Genomic DNA, 22,712 nt, shown 5'->3' with positions numbered 1-22,712 from the left:
GCCATCAGACAACCTCAAATAAATCATCCCTTTTCTTCCCTAAGGAAGGAAATCCACTCAACTGATCCATCTACTCCTACTCTCCAAGTAGGTCTGTTCCTCTCTTTAGTCACATCTCCCCTGGCTGATCAGGGCTCAATGGTGGAATGTAAGAAGGTTGGAAATCAAAGACAACCTTGGGATTTTCCAGGAAGGTTTAAAAAAAACAGAACTTATCTCTTCTGAAATGGCCATGTAAGCCTGGAGTGTCTGATTGACTGTCAAAGGAAGTGGTGCCATGAGAAAAATAAGGAGGGTACAGCATCCTAATGACACATTTCAGCCCCCTAAATCTTGATGTGCGTGGAAATAGATGTATCCCTGGAATTCGCAGTCGATTACATGAGCCCTTCTAGAACTGAAACTATTCTAAGTTGTTCTGTTGCTTTCTATAAAAGAGGACCAGCCCATACACACTCCATATTCATTATTATTTCTTTGCTTTCTCTCCTTCTCTGTCCCCTGATCATGGACTTCAGCTGACCAGTGTCTGGGTCTTATTCATCTTGGTATTTACAGTATGATCAGCTCTCTCCCATTGAAGCTGCTCAAGTTCCGCTGTTTGAAAGAGCAAATGAACATTCTTTTTTGAAGAATGAAGTTCAGAGAGAGAGAGAGAAATAATTTTATTCTTGAGGCTCCTACAGTATTTTACTAATGTATGAAAATGAAAATTTCACCTCTGAATAATAAAGGTATGAGCTTGACCTGAGAAAAATATGGCAACATGACATTACATCCCATTAGATGGATTCTGATCAGACATCTAATTTAACATCCCACTCAGTGAAAGTCATATACAAATGGTATGGAGATCTTGGGAAACAGACCTATGTGGTCCTCTTAGAGCCACAAATAAATTATGAAAGAAGGGCTGTTTGTTATTTCTGGGTGGTTGCTATAGATACAGTTCTAACTGTGAAACTTCAGTTTTCAAGGGCTCTGGAGATTGGGGATAAAAACCATTTTATGAAGTTTCCGTCTCTCACTGTTCCTGACCTTTAAGTCACCCTACCCGTGTTTAGAAATTCAGAAAGACGAGACTGTTCCGAGGTCTTGAAATGGACTCTTACAATCTCCATGTTCTATCATCTCTTTTCCCCTATTCTAAAACTGTCTTATTCCATCTCTTCTGAGTATTAACATTTTTCCTAAATCCTAAAGTTTTCTCATTAGAAGGAGAAATTCTAAGCCTGTGTTTGTCTAGACTTCCCAAATTGTAATGTGCCAATCATTTTTGTAGAGTAGACAGTGTAGTCTTTTTGGTTCTTGTTTAAGAAATCCTTGGTCTATCCTAGTAATATAAATCTTTGGATTTTTCTTTTAAAAGCATTAAGGATGGGGCAGCTGGGTGGCTCAGTTGGTGAAGTATCTGCCTTCAGCTCAGGTCACGATCTTAGGGTCCTGGGATCAAGCCCCACATCAGGCTCCCTGCTCAGTAGGGAGTCTACTTCTCCCTCTCCCTCTGTGATCTCTCTCTCTTTCTTTCTCTCAAATAAATCAATAAAATCTTTTTAAAAAATAAATAAAAGCATTAACGTTAAACTTTGACACAGGTTTTAACAGAGAATTTATCATTCAAACCTCAAACTCTTTGTTAGTGAAAGTAGGTAATATTTACGCTAGGATTGCAGGCGTAAACTGGGACTTATCTGAAAACAGTGAAACACATGGCCATCGTTTTTAAACTTATCTCAACCTTATGTTTATGAATGGTATGAGAAAGGGATTAAAATAATATATTCCAATATAGGCAATTCTCCCAACATGATTTTTTGAATATTCTTTTTTTCAGTGATCTCAATGATACTGCAACACATATCAAGTTCCATATGTGAATGGGATTTTTCTTACCTTTCACTTTTTTGTCTATTCATATTCTTAATTATTGTACCTTTGTAAGGAGTCTATGTATAGTAGGAGAAACTCTTGACTATTTTTTTCTCAAAAAAAATTTTTTTTGGGTTATCTTCACTCTTCTCTTTCCCATATAAAGCTTGGATCTAGCTGGTCAAATTGCACATCCAAATAAGAAATTTCTATTAGGATTTGTCTGGAAATGCATAACTGTATAAAAATATGAGAAGAATTAAAACACAAATTTTCCTGGGCAGCCCGGGTGGCTCAGCAGTTTAGTGCCGCCTTCAGCCCAGGGCCTGATCCTGGAGACCTGGGATTGAGTCCCATGTCAGGCTCCCTGCATGGAGCCTCCTTCTCCCTCTGCCTATGTCTGTCTTTCTGTCTGTCTCTGTCTCTCTCTCTCTCTGTGTCTCTCATGAATAAATAAATAAAATCTTTAAAAAAAACCACAAACTTTCCCTATCCATGAATACAAAGTATCTATTTAGGTCATATTGGATGATTTTCAATATTTTTATACATTTCTCCATAACAATCATGCCCATATTTTGCTATACTTAGAACTTAATACTTGGCATTCAAGTAATTTTGTTGTTTTTTATTACTTTTCTTACTAAATTGTATGCCATATAAATTAATTTTCTAATGTTGTTGATCTCTAATACTTAGGCATAAAATTGAATTTGGCAAACTAGAAATACAGAACATTTGCTGAATTCTTATAAACACTTTGTCTTATGTAAATTGTGACTATTCTTTATATATTCTGTGTTATAGGTCCCTTATCAGATATATGTTTCACAAATATTTTATCCCAGTCTGTGGCTTGACTTTATTTTCTTAATAGTATTTTTCAAAGAGCAGAGTATTTATTTTTGAGAACATTCAAAACTTGTTTTTTCTTTCATGAATCATGCTTTTGTTGTGTTTCAGAAATCTTTCCTTACCCAGAGTTTCACATTTTTTTTCTAGGAGCATATATAGTAATAGTTTGGCTCTTACAGGTAAGTCTATGATCCATTCTGAGCTAATTTTTTTCATTAGAGTCATATCACTGGATATATATCATTGTTCACATATTAACTTGTCCATTTATTATCTAGATGGCTTTGGAAAACAAAGCCAAACCTCAGGTGGTTGTTGACAATGAGATAATGCTTTGAAACTCAGGCCATCAAAAAAGAAGAAGAAGAAGAAGAAGAAGAAGAAGAAGAAGAAGAAGAAGAAGAAGAAGAAGAAGACAAACAAACAAACTCAGGCCATCATTATTCACACAGTAAGTACTCATTGACCAGTTGCTAAATGGTTACTTGTATATGAGTTTGCAGAACATTTAGCAAACATTTTACTCTACTTGCTAAATATTTATTATAAAAAGTGAAAACCCAAAAAGGAACTAAAGACAAAGTATTCATCACTACTTGTGCTGTTAGCCTGGAAGGTGATCAGCATTTGCATAGGTTGGTTCTATTGGAAGGCATTAGCACTCCTGCACTGCCATCTGGCCCCAAGCAGAAAGTATCCATGTGTGCCTTTCCTAATAATCTCTGAATACTACTTGTTATATTTCACATTGACTGAGGTAAATTTTGAGCACCAAGCTCTGACAAGGAGTTATCATCCTAAACATCTCAGAGTATCTGTGTGAACAAGGGTATCACTGACACATAGTTGCCAAAGGCTGTTTCTGAGTGTCCCATTAAGGGCTTTCCAAGGGCCTACACTAATTTCCTTGGATGGGTAAAAATCCTATTTTACCTGTTTTCCTCTACATTTCCTACAATTCAATTTGCTCTGAAAATGTATAATTCTAATTATGGCCAAGATTCAGGAGCAGGTGGGAGTGGAGGATCAAATTTAAATACATGATGCACATAATGCTTGTTTCAAATCTGTGTTCTGATGTGTAAACTTAGGCAAGCTATTTAAATTGTCTCAATATTTTTAAGTGCAGGATCAGAATAGTCCCAGATCTCATCAAGTTATTCCACAGGTAAAATTGAGATCAAGTCCGTAAGGTGGCCTGAAACCATTGATGGTCAATAAAATAATTTGTCCCCCCCCACACACACACACTCAGGAAACAGACTATGTGTCCCCTGTTGTGTGTCAGCGATATCTAGCCTCTCATCCTTACCTTCTGAGCTTCAAACTTCTAAAGAAATATTCTCCATTTATTTTTATTTTTTTAAATACAAAGTCATGATGAAGTTCCTTTAAATACAGTAACCTAATTGACTGAAAAATGTTCTGAAATTTATCTTGGAATAGCAGGAGGTAGTTGGATGTATTCAATTTAAAATTACACTGGGAGAGGGTGTTTATCATTTTGTAGAGACAAATGGATAAAGGGGAATATTGAGCTTTGGTTGACAACTCATCCTTTTGAAATATTGACACAATTACTTCCAAACCACCCTCACATCCCTCTGACAAAAATGTACATTCTTCTGTATTTCTTCACATTAAGGTCTGGCCCTGAGCAATTTAAAAAAGCTTTCATAGGAATTCAAGAACTCTAGCTTGAAATGATAGAAAGCCTCTTATTCTTCCAACTCCCTAAATTTGTAAAGAAAAGCACCCCAAACTAGCAACACAGACACAAATCAAGAGAGATTTCTGCTACTAGAACAAAGAGTGATATTCATTTTCTCTTTGGATTGTGCTTATAGTATTTGTAAGCAATATATTTTGTTCCTCTCCATCTGTACCGTCGTTCAAAAGAAAGGTCTTCTTTCAACAAAAACTGCTTTTGCTAAAAATCTCATCTATATGCCAGTAGCAAATTAACACAAATTTCCAAGAGTATGAGGAGATGAAATCATCAGCAACAATATATTCAAGTATGTGAGTGAGATGTTTTTGAAGGACACAAGGCCAAATGAAAGCTTTGAGTGAGGTTAAGATATTTCCCATTTTCCGTGATTCTCTGTTCAATCTTCAATCTTAAATTTTGGCAGAAGACTACTTAAAAGAATAGAAGGTTGTAAGGTCTTCACCCACATTAAAAAATAAGAATTACATATGAAGCAACTCAACTTTCAATTCTCAGGAGGGAAAATTATTTATATCTATATCCATAATCATTACTTGTTTCTAACCACAGAAGTTGAGATGATCCATCATCCTGTTTGATCAAGGTCAACCCCTTCGCCTATGCTTTTGATGTCATCTAACCACTTCCAGAATGCTTTTCCAGTAAAACAAAACAAACATCTCCTCTCTTTCACTGTTAGTATTTCTGTCTGCATTGACTTCTTTCTCCAAGACTGCAGGCATGGCCAATTCTGTGTCATTCTTAAAAATAATTCTCATGGTAAGTTAAAGTTCCAGTTGTGTCTTTTTTTCTCCTTACCACCTAAAGAAACTTCTTTAAAGAAAGGACTTAGAGTCATCTTATCCAGTTCCTCATTTCTCTTTTCTATCTCAGCCCAAAACCATCAGATTCTGGACCCTTACCATCCTCTCTGGACCTGCTTCCCAGGGGACCATCAGCAGTCCCAGTGTAGCCACACCCAGTGTGCTGGCCATGGGAAGACCTCCTGCCCCTGCTCTGTCTGCTGCACCCAGTATGGTCACCATCCCACATAGCTCTCCATCCTAATCACATGTGTTCATGACTCTCATGTTTACACATCTCAGTGGACTTTTGAGCTCTGATGACATTTCATAATGTGGACACATTCACAATCATCCTAAAATCAACATGTTCAATTCTGAACATCTTTCCTCTCAAACCTGCCCTTCCTCCTGTAGTGCACTGCAAAGAAATCACCACCGTGTATCTCACAAACATCAAGTCGGAAACTTAATAGAAATCCCAGGTCTTTTAAGATACTTCTCAATGCATTGAGGACCAACTCCTGCTCATTCGATTCTGTACAATTTTCTGAATCCTTCCACCATTCTTCCCTTTTTGTTCCTATTCAGATCTTCATCAGTATTTCTGTGTTTCTCCCTGGTGACCTTAACTATGTTCTTTACTCTGCTGTTAGATACACCTACACAAACATGTTAGATCACATGCAAAAATCCTTCACTGGGTTTCGATTAGGCCGATATTCCTTAGAAATATACTCAAGGACCTCCAAGCTAAGTAGAGTGTGTAGTTATAACTCACTTACAAATATTATGTTATTTCTTATATTAATTTTTCTTCAAACCCCATGAATTATTTAAAAATTGTGTTTTGTAATATCTTGACATTTAATGTTTTTTTTTTTTTCTTTTTCAGTTCTGTGTGTGGATGTTAACTTAATTACATTTTACTCAAATAATGTAGCTTGCATTTTTTCAATGAAATTTTTCAGGCTAATTTAAAGACCAGAATGTGGAGCATTTTTCAACTTACGTGAGTCTAAAAAGAAGGTGTATATTCCAATTACTAAGTTTAAATATCTTAGAAGTGTCTAGAGCATAGGGGACTCAGGAGTTGTTTAAATTTTCTCTATCCAGATTAATAGATTTTGTGATTTATCTGTCAGTTTCAGGTAGCTTTTGGTGAACATCTTTCTCCATAAGTGTTTTTGTCAAGTTTTCCTACTGGCTCTGTCAAATTTTATTTTTTATATTTATAATATTATGTTAATATATTTGTAATGCATCTGTATATATTAATATAGGAGACTAGAGTTAAAAATTTTTATATACATCTGTTTGATTTAACATTTTACCATCTTATGGAATCCTGCTTTATTTCTGGTGCTGCTTTTTGCCATACTGTCTATCTTGTCTGATAGTAATGCATTCGCACCACTTCCTGTAAGTTGCTTTTTTCTAGTGTATCATTTTCAATCCTCAACTTTCATTCTCTCTCTTTTTTTATGTCTTCATTATTTAGCAGTAAACACCAGAAAGCTGTATTTTCTAAACATATGTAGGGTGGCAATCTGTCTTTTGTGTTTTGAGACTTTATACACATTAATTGTGCCTACTGATATATTTGGGTTTATTCTTATCTTCTTATGTATTCCTTATTTGTGCATTTTCAATTTTTTTTCCTTCTTTTTTCTTCTTGCCTTCTTTGGCAAGTACTCAGTTTCTAGTTTTATTTCCCTCTAATTTTCCCTCTACTTGTTGGAAGTTTTGTAGTCTATGGCTCTTGCCATTCATACATATCGGATAACTCAGGTCTTCCGTGTACAATTTGATCATCTTGAAAATGCACCTGTATAATCTACATTCCATCAATATATACAGCACTCGCATCACCCCCAAAAGATCCCTTGTGCTCTTGCTCAGTTAATCCCCACCCCACCCCATGAAAAACCACACACCTGATTTCTATCATAGCATAGATTAGGATTTTTAAATGTTTTTGTTTTTTTTAAAGGTCTTATTTATTTATTCATGAGAGACACAGAGAGAGAGAGAGAGGGAGAGGAAGAGACATAGGCAGAGGGGGAAGCAGGCTCCACATAGGGAGCCTGATGTGGGACCCGATCCCGGGTTCCCGGGATCACACCCTGCGCTGCAGGCGGTGCTAAACCACTGAGCCACCGGGGCTGCCTGATTAGTTTTATATGTTATAGAACTTTGTATAAATTAAATCATATGATATCCTGTCTTCTGTTTTGGGTTTTTTTGAACTCAGTCTAATGTTTGCAGAATCCACCCATTTCATGTCTATCATTTTTTTGTTACTTTGAGTTGATGAGAAGTATTCCACTGTATGAAAATACTATAATTTTGCATTTTTATTTTGTTTTGTTTTAAAGATTTTATTTATTTATTCATGAGAGACACAGAGAAAGAGAGAGAGGCAGAGACACAGGCAGAGAGAGAAGCAAGCTCCATGCAGAGAGCCCTATCATGCCCTGGGCCGAAGGCAGATGCTCAACTGCTGAGCCACCCAGGCATCCCATAATTTTTGTCTTGTTTTATTAAAATACATTCTCTGATTCATGGCTTTCTGAGCTACTTCTACTTTTTAGCTTTTATGAATAAAATCGCCATGAATATTTTTATTCAAGGTTATTTGGAGGGTGAGGGGTAGAGGCTTCCATTTGCTTTGGAAAAATAACTAGTCATGGAACTGGGTGGACACAAGTTTAACTTTTTAGAAAATGACAGTAGTTTTCCAAAGTTTTCAACTATGCTCATCCTTCTCCCTACTTGTAGGCTTTGTGGTTTAGTATGTAATTTTTGTTCCTTTTTCTCCTTCTAGCCATCAGCTTTGGTTTTGGTCCACACAAAGTTTACTCAAACTTATCCACACATTTGCCAATACTTCAGTTCAGTATTTCTCTGACAGTTATCACACATGTCTCCTGAAGGATCATTTCATTTCTTCCTCAATTCCTGTCTTAGCATGTTATTCTGTGAGTATGGCCAGCAGTGAGATTTCTCAAGTTTTGTCTTCATAGTATCAGTATTTTACCCTCATACTTGAAAGATAGCTTTTCTCAGGATTCAATTCTTGATTGTGATTTTCTCTCAGAATTTGGAAGCTACTCCAGTCTTGGGCTTCAACTGGTGTGCTAAAGAGCCAGCCATCAAAGTAATGATTGGTGGTTTTGCAGGTGATTTGCATTTGCTCTCTGGCTACTTTTAAGATACCCTCTTTTTCTTCCTGCTGTTAAGTGTCGTGTTGGTATCACTGGATTTCTGATTATTCATTCACTTCTTCAAGTGTTGCTTTTCCACATTCTTATTCTTATCTCATCCTGAAGCTCTGAGAAGATTTATGTTACAACTTCCCACTTTCTCTTCCATGACTTTTAAACAATCTGTCATATCTTTATTTCTCTGCATTCTGGGTAATTTTTAAAACATATTTTCCTGTTTCCTCTATCAAACCCTGTTATTTAATCAATTTATGAGTTTTAAAATTCAATTAGATGTATAATATATTGTACAGATACATAGATATAATATTTCTATGAGTCTTATTTTGCTCTATTTAACTCTATTATTTGTAGGTTTTTTGGTCCTTGCTTTTATTTTTATTAATGCCTTTCATTTCCTTAAATTCATTTAACATATTATTTGCTTGATAATCCAGTCTCTGAAATCTACATGTAACTCATTATATTTTCTGATAATTTGTTGAATCTCATTCTAGGGAAATTGTTTCAATATGTACAATGCGGCATTTTATTGTAAGCAGCTTATTCTTATTGGGATTGCATGTAAGGGAATTTTTTTGGCTTTGGTTGATGTTATCATTTGATTTGAGGGACTGTTAGCTGGCAGCCATTTTAAATTATCTGCTTGGTATTTTTCTGACCAAACGAGTACAATGAATTCAGACATAAGCCAGGAGTTGCCTTTCTTGCAAAAAATCCTCAGGGTTGATTATTTCCTTCCACCCACCCCATATCAATCTCAAGTCAGGTATGTTTACTGTTCCCCTTGAGCAGGAATTTATTTAGTATTTATTTACTTCACTTTTGCACTGACATTCACCCCTTTAGGCCCCAACTTTCTCTAAGAGTCTTTCCTAAGACTTTCCACCTTAGCAGAGAGTAAGCTCTACCTGCTGTTCCTTGAAGCTCACTGTCTCCATAGTGTAACAGAAACCCCAAAGATGGCTGTGATAGACACTAACATTTTTTCTGTTTTTACCTTATAAAATTCATCTAAAAAGATGTTTTTAATATCTTTATCAAACAATTTAGTTGTTTTATTGGAATAGTACCTGGTCTGCCATATTGCTAGAGCTGAAAAATGTTTGTACCTTTTCACCAACACCTCCTCCCTTCTCCCCCATCTCTGGAGTTCCTGGAAATCACCATTCTCCTAGTTTGACTTGTTAAATTCCATATATAAGTGAGATTATACAGTTTCTGTCCTCTCTCTGGCTTATTTTGTTCAGCATAATGCCCACTAGCTTCATCCATGTTTCACAATTGAACGAATGTCCTACTTTTTTTATATTTGAATAATATTCCATACACCATATTTTCTTCATCTTTTTTTCTTCATCTTTTCATCTTTTGACAGAGACTTAGATTACTTTAATATCTTGACTATTGTGAATAATGCTGCAATGAACATGGGAGTGCAGATCTCTTCAAGATACTGGTTTTATTTCCTTTGGATTTATACCGAGAAAGGAGATTGCTGGATCATATGTTAGTTCTATTTTTAATTTTTCAAGGAAACTATACTGTTTTCCATAGCAGTTATGACAATTTACACTCCTGCCAACACAAAATGAGAGAAGATATTTACTAACCATATGTCTGATAAGAGGTTAATATCCAAAATATGTAAGGAACTCATACAACTCAATAGCAATCAATCAATCAATAACCCAATTTAAAAAAAAGGTAAATAACTTGAATAGGCATTTTGCTAAAGAAGATATGTAAATGGTCAAAAGGTATCTGAAACAGTGCTCAACGTCACTAATTATTAGAGAGAGATAGATTAAAACCACAATAAGATGTCACCTCACACTTGCTAAGATGACTATCACCAAAAAGATAATATAACAAGTGTCAGTAAGGATATGGAGAAAAGGGACTTTGTGCTGTAGTTTGGAATGTAAATCAATGCCTTTAGTTCTTAATTTGAAATATTTGTTTGTGGTTATTTTGACTTGAAATGATAGCAGCCTATGTTGGAAATATCTAAACAGGACTTTCATAATTAATCTAGACATAACCCTGGTCTTGATTCCAATCTTATTTTTAGTCAGGGTCCTTTATTTTCATTACTTCTTATTATTCTTATTTTCTTGAAGTCTCAAGGCTAATTTGCAAGCAATACGTGTGGCATTGACCCATCAATGTTTAGGAACCTCACACTTTCTGGAAACACCTGCCAGCTCGCCAATCATAGGGCTTGGGGTAGGATTAGAATGCATAAAATAAGCAAAGCACATATTAGAACCCCTGGTATATAACACATGCACAACACAAAATAAGGGCATTGTTCTTATTGTTATTATTAGGGATATACTGAATTTGAAAAGGATCATTAGCGCAACTATTACTACATTATTAGGAAAACTTTAGGACTGGAACTTTTGGGAAGATCTCTTATCCCTTTTGAAAACTGTATATTTGATATTATCTTGTTGAAATGAATTAATTTTTAAAAAAACAAAACTAAACTAAAACTTCCAGACAGGAAGTAAGTCAAACAAAGATGGAATGTGAGGATAAAACCCGCTTCCATGCCTATGACTGCTTTCTTCCTTCTCACCAAACCCTGAAGCATATCTTCCCTTGGTCCTGTGCTTTCACACTGTACTGGGCTCATGTCCTTTGAACTGAATGTAAATGAGGCATTTATTTAAACTATAGAGGTATGGAGTTTCAGTATTATCCCACACCCGAGAGGTTTTTTTCTGAACAAAGAACTAAAGGTAAGGACAATCCCTACACCAGTGAAATAAATCCATATCTTCATGTTGTGAACATGGGCTTTGGCACTAGGGCATTTCTAATGAAAGCCACAGCTCTCCGAAGGACCAAGAGTGACCTCGGGTGAGTTTCATAGCCTCTGAGCTCCGGAGGGCTCATCTGTGATAGGAAAAATATTGCCTAAGTCATAGGGCTGGTAAGAGAATTTAAATGGATAAAGTAAGCAAAGCACATATTAGAATCCCTGGCATATAATAAATATTCAACACAAAATAGAGGCTATTGTTATTATTATTATCATCACCATTGACATATTAAATAAACGATCATTATTACAACTGTGATTGTATTTTAGGGAAAATCTTCGGACTGGGTCCCCAGTGGGGCTACAGGTTTACGCCTTCTGGACATTATACTTCCCTGGTTCTCTCCTTCCTGGAAGTAAGGCAGGATTTGCTCAGAGCAGAAAGGTTAGAAGTCAGACCAGGCATCCTCTTCACAACCAAATAGCTCCGTTATTCGGGATTTATTAAGGAGAACGAACTTAGCAAAACAAAACAAAACAAAACAAAACAAAAGAAACCAAAAGGCACCAGAGCTACAGGAGATTTGATTTAATAAACAACATTGATTTGTATTTGAATGACTCTTCCAGCCAAAACCTGAGTGGGTGTGTGGGAATGACAGGGTGGGGGGAATTAAAACATTATTGAGGCAGAGGGTCCTTAGTAGTCAGTGTCATTCTGTACTTACAGCCCCATGGAGCCTGCAGGACCCATGCCCGTGCACCATCCCAGCAGGGGAGCACTGGGACTGGGAGCTCCTTCCTCAGTCACCCTAGAATCTTTAGAACTGGCTCTCAGCCCCTTCTCTGTGTTCTCCAAACTTCCTTTAGTTCAGCACCTGTTGCCTGCTTGTTGCTTCTCTTGCTTCTGACTCCTGGGTGCATTCCTGCCCCCACAAAAGGCACTCCTGCTACCTCAGCTCCTTGGTGCTGTGCTGGCTTCCAGTGACAGGCAGGATCTCTGCAGCCCTTCAGCTGAGCCTTTTCCTCTTCCTTTGTTTCTTTTGTAGACAATTTCTTATCACGGTGCTAAAACTTCTTTTGCCCCACCTCCCTGGGACACTCCAGGGAAATTTGCAATAAAAATTTCACCCATAACCCCCATGCATATAATGGCCAAGCCAGCTTCTCCACAGCTATGCTTTGGCACTGACTTTATTCATCTCCACTCTTGCATTGGTTTCATGTCAAAACCAATATTACCTTTCAAATCTGATGTTATAGTATTTAACTCCAGGTCCATTTCTCTCCAAAACACTATTTCATGATGCAGTGTGAGAGTTATTATGGCCCATACTGGAAAAAAAGGCACCGACATTTATCAACCTTGTCACCAGATAAGGTCTGATTTACTGTAATTAATGTTGGACTGTATAGAAAATGTATTTTTTAAATATAGGGGATCTACTTAACTCTGCTATTAATCCCAAACATCCAGAGCACTGCTGCACAGTCATCGATGTGAATTTAGGTGTTTTAAGCTACTATGAATATAAAACTGGAAAAGATTTATGGACAATAAAAGGAAATGTGCTCGTAATTCACAACTGGCCTGTGAGACCCTGGCTCTGCTTTGGAGCCACCAAGACAGTTCATTAGTTTCACTATACAGCCCTGGAATTGAAACAGAATGGTCAGGCATCACTAATGTGATTAGGGCCCTTGATTTCATGGTTTGTTTAGGGCCCTTGATTTCATGGTTTGTTTGTTTGTTTGTTTGTTTTTAAATAGATTAGTTAACCCAGCCGTGATTTCAGAGCTTTTCTTGTGTATACATCAGAGGTCAATAACCAGTTGTTGACAAGAGATAGGATAACCTTGAAATGTTCATGAGTAACTAAGGTGAGAACTCCAAGGGAAGGTTTGTGTGCTTATTTTTCCTCCACACTGGAAATAAAAAATCCCACTGGCACATTCAAAACAGTTGTCTGAAATGATGAAATAACTCTTCATTTGGTAAAGGCAACTCATGTTCATTTTCACACAATGAATCTTTGACTATTCTCACTGCCTTTTGAATGTTTGATGAAGCAACCAAATGCAATTTAATGAATTTGCCTACGTTAAATTTTCCACCTCACATTGCAACACTGAAACACGTTTAACACATGAAGAAAAATCTGAATCTTTTTTTTACTGAACATCTTTGTTTTTTAAAATAAGCACAATAATTTATTCCTATACATTTTTGCTAATCTATTTCTATTTTCAGTTGCCAGGACTATAGGAGTCATGGTAACAACATGTTCGTCCTTGGTATTTACTAATTGGCCACCTTTTAGGACACAGGTAAAAACTAGATTTACGTATGGTACTCAAAAATATAATCACTAATGTGGTCTGGTGATAAGCCATGCTTTCCTCCTCTCCACCAAAATCTGTACTGGAAGTGAGATGTGAAAAGCTTTGATCTTCTAGAATTTGAATAGCGATGTATAAACCACTCCTACTTGTAGGGTGTGCAGTATGTTACAATACATTCTCACAGAGATAGGATTTCTTCTACAACCCCAGGGAAAGACAACTATTTTAACCTGTTAGTGGATACATGTTCTGTAATGTAAATGTCAATGACAACAATAATTCAATTAACTTTAATTTCCAGTAAAAAAACAAAACAAAACAATAAACAACTACATGATCTTATACAGAGCTATAAAGTTTTCTGAGGAACAAATCACAGTGAGTGAGCAAAGCAAGCTCACATGGTCACCATTGGTGGAAGAGGTGGAGCTAGGACCCGGACTCTGCAATCTCATGCAGTGGACTTTACTGCCCACAGCTCCTTTTTTCTTTCATATAGTCTCTTCAGTAGATCTTTGGCATTCACACATTCAATATTGGCTCTTTTGATTCTTTGAAAGCAACCATGATATGCAGTAATTCTTTGGTTTTTGTTTGAGGAAGATTTGAGTTGTCTGTAGGTAAAGTTGCTGTGCATGAGGGCCCATGGCTAGTGGACACTGACTGCACATGGGCCCAGGAATACTCTAGTACCTGCCTCTCTATATACTTTTCAGTCTTCCTACTAATCATTTAACTACCTTCAAAAGAAATCTTTTGTTTCTATTTCTTATAATTGGATTCTAAAAGAAACATAAAATGATAATATTAATAAAGTTAGTGAGAACAATGCAAAGGAAGAAATATTTTCTAAAACACAAGTATAGATTTGGGATAGATTAAAAAACTAATGTGAATCAATTTTACATTGCTGATGGAAATGTAAGATGAAACAGCCACTTTGGAAACCTCTTAGCTCTTATAAAACCCAACTTGCACTCACATACAACCTTACAATTGCACTCTTGGGTGTTTATCCCAGAGAAATTAAACTTTATGTTCACACAGAAACCTGTCCATAAATGGTCATAGCAGGTTTATTTGTAATAGTCAAAAAGCGAAAGAGCCAGATGTCCTTCAACAGATGAATGGTTAAACAAAGTGTGGTACATGCATACCACAGAATGCTAGAAAAAGAAATGAATTATTGATACACACAACAATTTAGATGCATCTCTAGAGAATTGTGCTAAGTGAAAATATCCAATCTCAAAAGGTTATATTCTGTACGACTCCATCTATATTACATTTTTGAAATAACAATATTTTAGAAATGGAGAACAAAGTCATTGCCAAGTGTGAGGGATGAATGTGAGAGGGGCAGGCAAAAGGAAGGTGGGAATGGCTACAAGGGCTACACAGGGGGTCCCTCTAATGATGGAACTGTCAGTGTGACTGGGCTCTGGATACATGAACCCACACATATGATAAAAATTGTGTAGAACAACTATGCACACATACACACACTCAAAGTAATACAAGTAAAACTGGGAAAAGCTAAATAAGACCAGTGGACTGTATCAATGCCAAGATATAAGTAGATTGTGATATTGCACTGTAGTTTTGCAGAATCTCACCACTGGAGGAAATTGGATAAATGGTACAAGGGATCCTTTTGTGTTATTTCTTACAACTGCATAAGAATCTGCAATTATCTCCTTAAAAATGTTCGTGCAAAATAGTTTGAATCTGCAATGTTGATTGTGTTGAAATTCTTAATGGCTCATGTATTAGTGATGTATAAAAAATGCTGTATAAGTAAATAATAAAAAGTCACCTTTCAAATTATTTTAATAAGAGCTCTATCTAGGGCAAAAATTATTCAGCAAGTAGGAGCTAAAAATATTAATTATATTTAAAAGTCAGTTAATATGTCTTGAGGATATAAACAGTGAACTTGATTTTCTCTCTAACCAATGCTTGTTTTGAGAGAAAGGAAGAAAATGTACAAATACTGAATTTGAGAGTTAAGGGCTAGTGATGGTTTCAGGAAGCATTCTTCACAAATACTTGACAATGACAGTGCAGGTCCTGATAGTTCAAAATGGCCGAGTATTCAGGTTTTATTGTAAAAAAATAATGTTTTTCCTCTTTCTGTGTTTTGTTTACTTTGCTCGTCTTTAACATTTACTGGAGTTAGCAACATAGATTATGGATTTGAGATATTTTCTTTTTCCTAATGTAAGCTTTAAGTGCTAGGCATTTCTCTCCCAGCACTGTGTTAGCTGGAACCCACCTATCTCAATATATCATTTTTCTCATTCGTTCAATTCTATGTATTTTTCATTTCCTCAAGTCTTCCTCTTTTACACATGGATTATTTGGAACAATGGTGTTTAATTTCCACATGTAGAGAGATTTCCTTCTCTCTTTATTCAAGTTTGATCCCATTTTGGTCAGGGAATATGCTCTCCATTACGTTGATTCTTCCAAATATTTCCAAGTTTCTTTTATGGCTAATGGTATGGTCTATCTTGGTGAATGTTTCATAGGCATTTGAAGAAATGTTTATTTTCCCGATATTGGGTGGGGTGTTGATTTATGCCAGTTAGGTTATATTGTTTGTGTTGTTCAAATCACCTACATCCTTGCTGATTTTCCATCTGGTAGTTCTGTTGGTTCTAAGAGGGAGACTCTGAAGTATCCAACCACAGTTGCAGATTTGTATAGTTCTCCTTTTGAAGCTATCATTTTCACTTCATGTATTTTGAGACTATCCGGATTATACACATTTTGAATTTTTATGTTTTCTGGCCTTGATTAGTGTAATTCCCCTTTGTCTCTAGTAACTGTTTTTGTATCACATATTAATATAACCATTTCTAATTTTTTAAAGTTAATGTTTGCACGATACATTTTTCCATTTACTTCAGCCCATTTGTGTCATTGAATTTAAATCAAATGTCTTACAGACAGAATATAGTTGCATCAAATTCATATCTTCTCCTCCAGTCCGTGCCTTTTATGCGGTATATTTAAACCATTTGCAATCATAGAAATTATTGATAAATGTGTCTAATTCTCTTCCATCACATTCACTCCATATGCAGATAATAATGGGCAGTCCTTTTTCAGCACGTGGAAAATCCCATGCCATTCCCTGAAGGACTTCTGTGGACTTAGATAAGACATCCGTTGTCATTTGAATTGGTACTCCCTAAAAGTAAGGTGCCATTTCTCTCTGGTTTCTCTCAAAGCTTAGGTTTCAGAAGTGTAATTATAATGTGTCTTGGGGTAAATTCTTAGGGGGGTATTGATCATATTTGGGTTTTCTCAACTTGAGTCTCTAGGTTCATGTCTTTTGCCAAATCTGTGAAACATTCAGCGTTATTTTTTCAAATACTCTTTCAGTCTCAGACTCTTTGTTTTTTTCTCCTAGGATCCAATGATATGAATGTTGGATTTTTATTATTTCACAGATCATAGGGATCTCTTAATTTATATTTTGGTTCAGATTGGGCACATTTGTTTGAACTGTCCCTCACTTTACTTACTTTCTCTCCTCTCTCACTCAACTAGTGAGCTCATCTAGCAAATTTTTATTTATTTATATGATTATATGTATATTTTTTTTACTTTTGTAATTTCTCTTTGGTTCCTTATTATAGCTTCTACATATTTGCTGAGGCTTGCTACTTTTTCATTTCTTTAATAAGAATTTATAACTACCTGTTGGATTATTTTTATGACAGTTACTTAAAAATTGTTTTCACATGATTCCCACATGCCAATGTTTGCATCAGTTGTCTTTTCTTACTTAAGTTGTGATTTTAATGGTCCTTGGTATGATGGGTTTTATTTTTTAAGAATTTATTTATTTATTTATTTATTTATTTATTTATTTATTTGAGACACGTAGAGAGAGGCAGAGACACAGGCAGAGGGAGAAGCAGGCTCCATGCAAGGAGCCTGATTGGGACTCTATCCCAGGACTCCAGGATCACGCCCTGAGCCAAAGGCAGATGCTCAACCACTGAGCCAGCCACATGAGACACTTGAGTCAGGGAGGCAAGGTGTCTTCAGTTTTGCAGTAACAACTAGCAAAGATGTGTTTCTTGCCATAAAATTCACATATAGTTTTCATATAACACACAGATAGTTTTAATAAAATGTTCAAGTAGTTGCTGCAACTTTTCGGTGGGGAATACATGTCTTCTGTAACTATAATCCACAGTATTTCTCTTACATCCGATGATCCAGGGGTGCCCAAGGGAGTCAAGTAATTACCATTTTACAATTAAATCTGTTCCACTGGGACACCTGGGTGGCCCGTAGTTGAGCATCTGCCTTAGGCTCAGAGTGTGATCGCTGGATCTGGGATCGAGTCCCACGTTGGGCTCCTTGCAGGAAGTCTGCTTCTAACTCTGTCTCTGTCTCTCTCTCTCTCTCTCTCTCGAATAAATAAATAAAATCTTTTAAAAATAAGTAAATAAATCTGTTCCACATATTTTCCACTTTCAGCTGGCACACTGAAGTTCATAGAATTCCTCTCTGGCCACCTAAAACATGCATTCGGGTTCTTACTGGCATTGTTCAGAGAAGGCTAACATTCACAGTATACTGTCAAAATAGCTGCTGTGGCTGGTGCTCTCTGTATTGGCAAACTTCTGTGCCTTCTGGAAACTAAAGTAGACTGGGGTTTTCTATTACCTTTAAGGTATACCTATGCCAGAAAGAGCTGATCATGTAGAACCAATATTCTAGACAGCTCAGGTACCAACTGGAACACAAATCATAGCCCGCTTTTTATTGGTAATACTCTAGTTTGTGATAACAATGCAGTGATTTAAGACTTTGTCAGAAACCTACGCAGCTGAATTATAATTTGTTGGTTTTTCAACATCATGATATTTTATGTTTTAAAACCAAAATCGGGAATATCTTTTTGAATACAGGATCAATCTTTCCCATGACTTAAGGGAGGAGTCCTATTTTGCTGACAGGATATTATATTTTGCTACCAAAAATAGGGTAACAGTATAGTTTCTCAATGTGTGAACAAGGTAGTTTTTATTCTCAAAATACATGTGAAAAAAATGTGAAAAGTATTTGTGCTCCAATGAAAATAAAAATGCAATATACATACACAATGGCAGCCCAAACTTCTTTTTTTTAATTAATTAATTTATTTATTCATGATAGACATAGAGAGAGAGATGCAGAGAGAGGCAGAGACACAGGGGGAGGGAGAAGCAGGTTCCAGGCCGGCAGCCCGACGCGGGACTCGATCCCGGGACTCCAGGATCGGGCCCTGGGCCAAAGGCAGGTGCTAAACCGCTGAACCACCCAGGGATCCCCCCAAATTTCAAGGAAAGGAAGAAATGTCATTTCTTTATAGTTGTGTTAATCCTACAGTCACAAACATAGTGATATCTTCAAGTCAGTAAAATAAGGCATGGCATAATATATCTCAGATTTCAAATGCCATTTCCAAACCGCTAAAATTTTCATAAATGAGCAGTGGAAGCATCTGTTTTAAGAGATTCTTATTGCTTACTGATGAATGTAAAAATGTTTCAAGACTGTATTTCCAAATATTACTTCCATTTCTGTAAAAATGCATCAAGTATCTAATGTGATCCACATTGAACATATTTTCTTTAATGGATGTACTTGAATTGATGCAACATCTGTTTAAAATAAAGATGGTCTGTTAAGTTTCTGGGAAAGGAATTTGTTGGGGAGAAAACAATTTTACACTTGTAAAGTTTCTCCTCCCTAAAGGCATGAGTAAAACCATAAATGGTACTATTATATTATGTCTGTTATTCATTAAACTGTGTCGGACACTCTTCCTTCTCTCATAAAGTGCACACATTTGCTAACTAGGAATACAGAGGTTACATAAGCAAAAGGAGACTAGGGAGTGATGAGTGTTAAAGTGAAAATAAATTGGGGCAATGTCATAAGGGCAGGTTCAGGACAGAGAGCTCTTTACGGTGGGAAGGAAAGGACAGGACCTTCTGAAGAAGTGTTATTTTGCCCAGGTCTAAAGGTAGATATCTTGGGTAATTTATTAAACTCCTCTAACTTTCATTATTCCTCTCTGGAGGAGGAAAATAATAGTACATGTCTTGTTTGATCATTGAAAGGATCAAACACAACTCAAAGAGGCTGGATGTTCACTGATTATAAATAAGGGACTATTATTATCATTGTTAAAATTAGTTACTTTAATTCTTTCCTTTCTTTAAGTTTTTATCTTAATTCCAGTTAGTTAACATACTGTGTAATATTCATTTCAGGTGTACAATTTAGTGATTTACTTCCATACATCACCTGGTGTTCATCATGGCAGGTGCCTTCCTTCATCCGCATTGCCTCTTTCCTCCATCCCCCATCCACTTCCCCTCTGGTGACCATCAGTGTGTTCTCTAGTTGAGAGTCTGTTTCTTGGTTTATATTTCTCTCTTGTTTTTTCCCCCTTTGCTCATTTGTTTTGCATGGTAAATTCCACATGTGAGTTAGATCATATGGTATTTGTCTTTCTCTGACTGTTTTATTTCACTTAGCATTATACTCTCTACTTCCATCCATGTTCTTGCAGATGGTAAGATTTCATTCTTTTTTATGGCTGAGTAATATGCTAATGTATATACATATCTCATCTTCTTTATCCAGTCATCAATTGGTAGACAGTTAGTCTGCTTCCATACCTTGATTTTGTAAATAATGCTGCAATAAACATATGGGTGCCTATGACCCTCTGAGTTAGGGTTTTTGTATTTTTGGGGTAAGTACTCAGTAGTGCATTTGCTGTATCATAGGATAGTTTTCTTTATAACTTTTTGAGGAATATGCTGTTTTCCAGAGTGGCTGCACCAATTTGTATTCCCACCAACAGTGCACAAGTATTCCTTTTTTCTACACATCCTCACCAACACCTGTTGTTCCTTGTGTTTTAATTTTAGCCCTTCTGACAGTGTAAGGTGATATTTCTTTGTAGTTTTGATTTGCATGTCCCTGATGATGAGTGATGATGAAAATCATTTCATGTGTCTGTTGACCATCTGGATGTCTTCTTTGGATAAGTATCGGTTCAATTCTTTTGCCATTTTTTAACTGGATCATTTATTTTTGGGGTGTTGAATTTTTAATTACTTTATATATTTTGGATACCAACCCTTTATCAGATATGTTATTTGCAAATATCTTCTCCCATTCTGGAGGTTGTTTTTTGGTTTTGTTGATTGTTTCCTTCACTATACAGAATATTTTTCCTTTTAATGTAGTCCTAATAGTTTATTTTTGCCTCAGGAAACATATTTGGAAAAAAAGTTGCTATGACTGATGTCAAAGAGGTTACTCCTTATATTCTGTTCTAGGATGTTTATAGCTTCAGGTCTCACATTTAAGTCTTTAATCCAATTTGTATTTATTATAGTGTATGGTGTAAAAAAGTGGTCCAGTCTCATTTTTTTACATGTTGTTGCCCAGTTTTTCCAACACCATTTGTTGAAGAGACTGTCTTTTTCCCATTGGATATCCTTTCCTGCTTTGTCAAAGATTAATTGATCATACAGTTGTGGAATTATTTCTGGGTTTTCTTTTGTGTTCTATTGATATATCTGTCTGTTTTTGTGCCAGTAGCATACTATTTTGATTACTACAGCTTTTTATATATAACTTGATGTCCAGAATCATGATGCCTCCTTCTTTGCTTTCCTTTTTCAAGACTACTTTGTCTATTTGGGGTCCTTTGTGGTTCCATATAAATTTTAGAGTTTGTTCTGCTTCTGTGAACAATGCTGTTGATATTGTTTTAAGATTTTATTAATATATTCATGAGAGACAGAGAGAGACAGAGAGAGAGAGAGAGAGAGGCAGAGGCAGAAGCAAGCTCCCACTGAGCAGGGAGCCCAATGTGGGATTTGATCCCAGGACCCTGGGATCACAACCTGAGCCCAAGGCAGATGCTTTGCTCCTTAGCCACCCAGGCATGCTACTGTTGATATTTTAATAATAATTGCATTTAATGTGTAGATTGTTTGTGTAGTATAGACATTGTAGTGACATTTGTTCTCCCAATTCATGAGTATGGAATATCTTTCCACTTCTTTGTGTCATCTTCAATTTTTTTCATCAATGTTTTATAGTTTTCTGAGCATAGGTATTTCACCTCTTTGGTTAGGTTTACTCCTAGGTATCTCATTATTTTTGATGCAGTTGTAATTGGGATTAGTTTCCTAATTTCCCTTTCTGCTGCTACATTACTGGTGTATAGAAATACAACAGATTTCTGTATGTCCATTTTATATCCTGAGACATTACTGAATTTATCACTTCTAGCAGTTTTTTGGTGAAGTCTTTCAGGTTTTCCATATATAGTATCATGTCTTCTACAAATAATGTTTATTTTCTTCCTTACTGACTTGGATGCCTTTTATTTTTTTCCTTTTTGTTGTCTGATTGCTGTGCTTAGAACTTCCAATACTACATTGAATAAAAGTGGTGGGAATGGGCATCCTTGCCCTGTTCCTGACTCTAGGGGGTAAGCTCTCAGTTTTTCCCCATTCAGGATGATGTTAGTTGTGTGTTTCATATGTGCCCTTTATTATGTTGAAGTATGTTCCCTCTAAACCTAGTTTGTTGAGGGTTTTTAGCATGAATGAATGTTGTACTTTGTCAAGTGCTCTTTCTAAATTTATTGAAATGATCATATGGTTCTTAACCTTTCTCTTGTTGATGTGATGTATCACGTTGATGGATTTGCAAATATTGAACCATTGTTGCAACCCAGGAATAAATCCCATTAAATCATAGTTAATGAATTTTTAATGTATTGTTGGATCTGCTTTGCTAGTACTTTGTTGAGGACTTGTGCATCTATGTTTGTCAGAAGTAGTGGCATGTAGTTCTCTTTTTTTGTAGTATCTTTATCAGGTTTCAGTATGAGGATAATGCTTACCTCATAGAATGAATTTGGAAGTTTTCCTTCCTCTTCCATATTTTGGAATAGTTTAAGAATAGGTATTAAGTCTTTAAATGTTTGGTAAAATTCCTCTGTGAAGCCATCAGGTCTGAGATTTCTGTTTATTGGGTTTTTTGATTACTGATTCAATTTCTTTGCTAGTAATCAGTCTGTTCAAATT

Source organism: Vulpes vulpes, chromosome 12 (assembly GCF_048418805.1).
Source record: "Vulpes vulpes isolate BD-2025 chromosome 12, VulVul3, whole genome shotgun sequence".
Taxonomy (NCBI): Eukaryota; Metazoa; Chordata; class Mammalia; order Carnivora; family Canidae; genus Vulpes; species Vulpes vulpes.
This window is presented reverse-complemented; position numbering follows the sequence as displayed.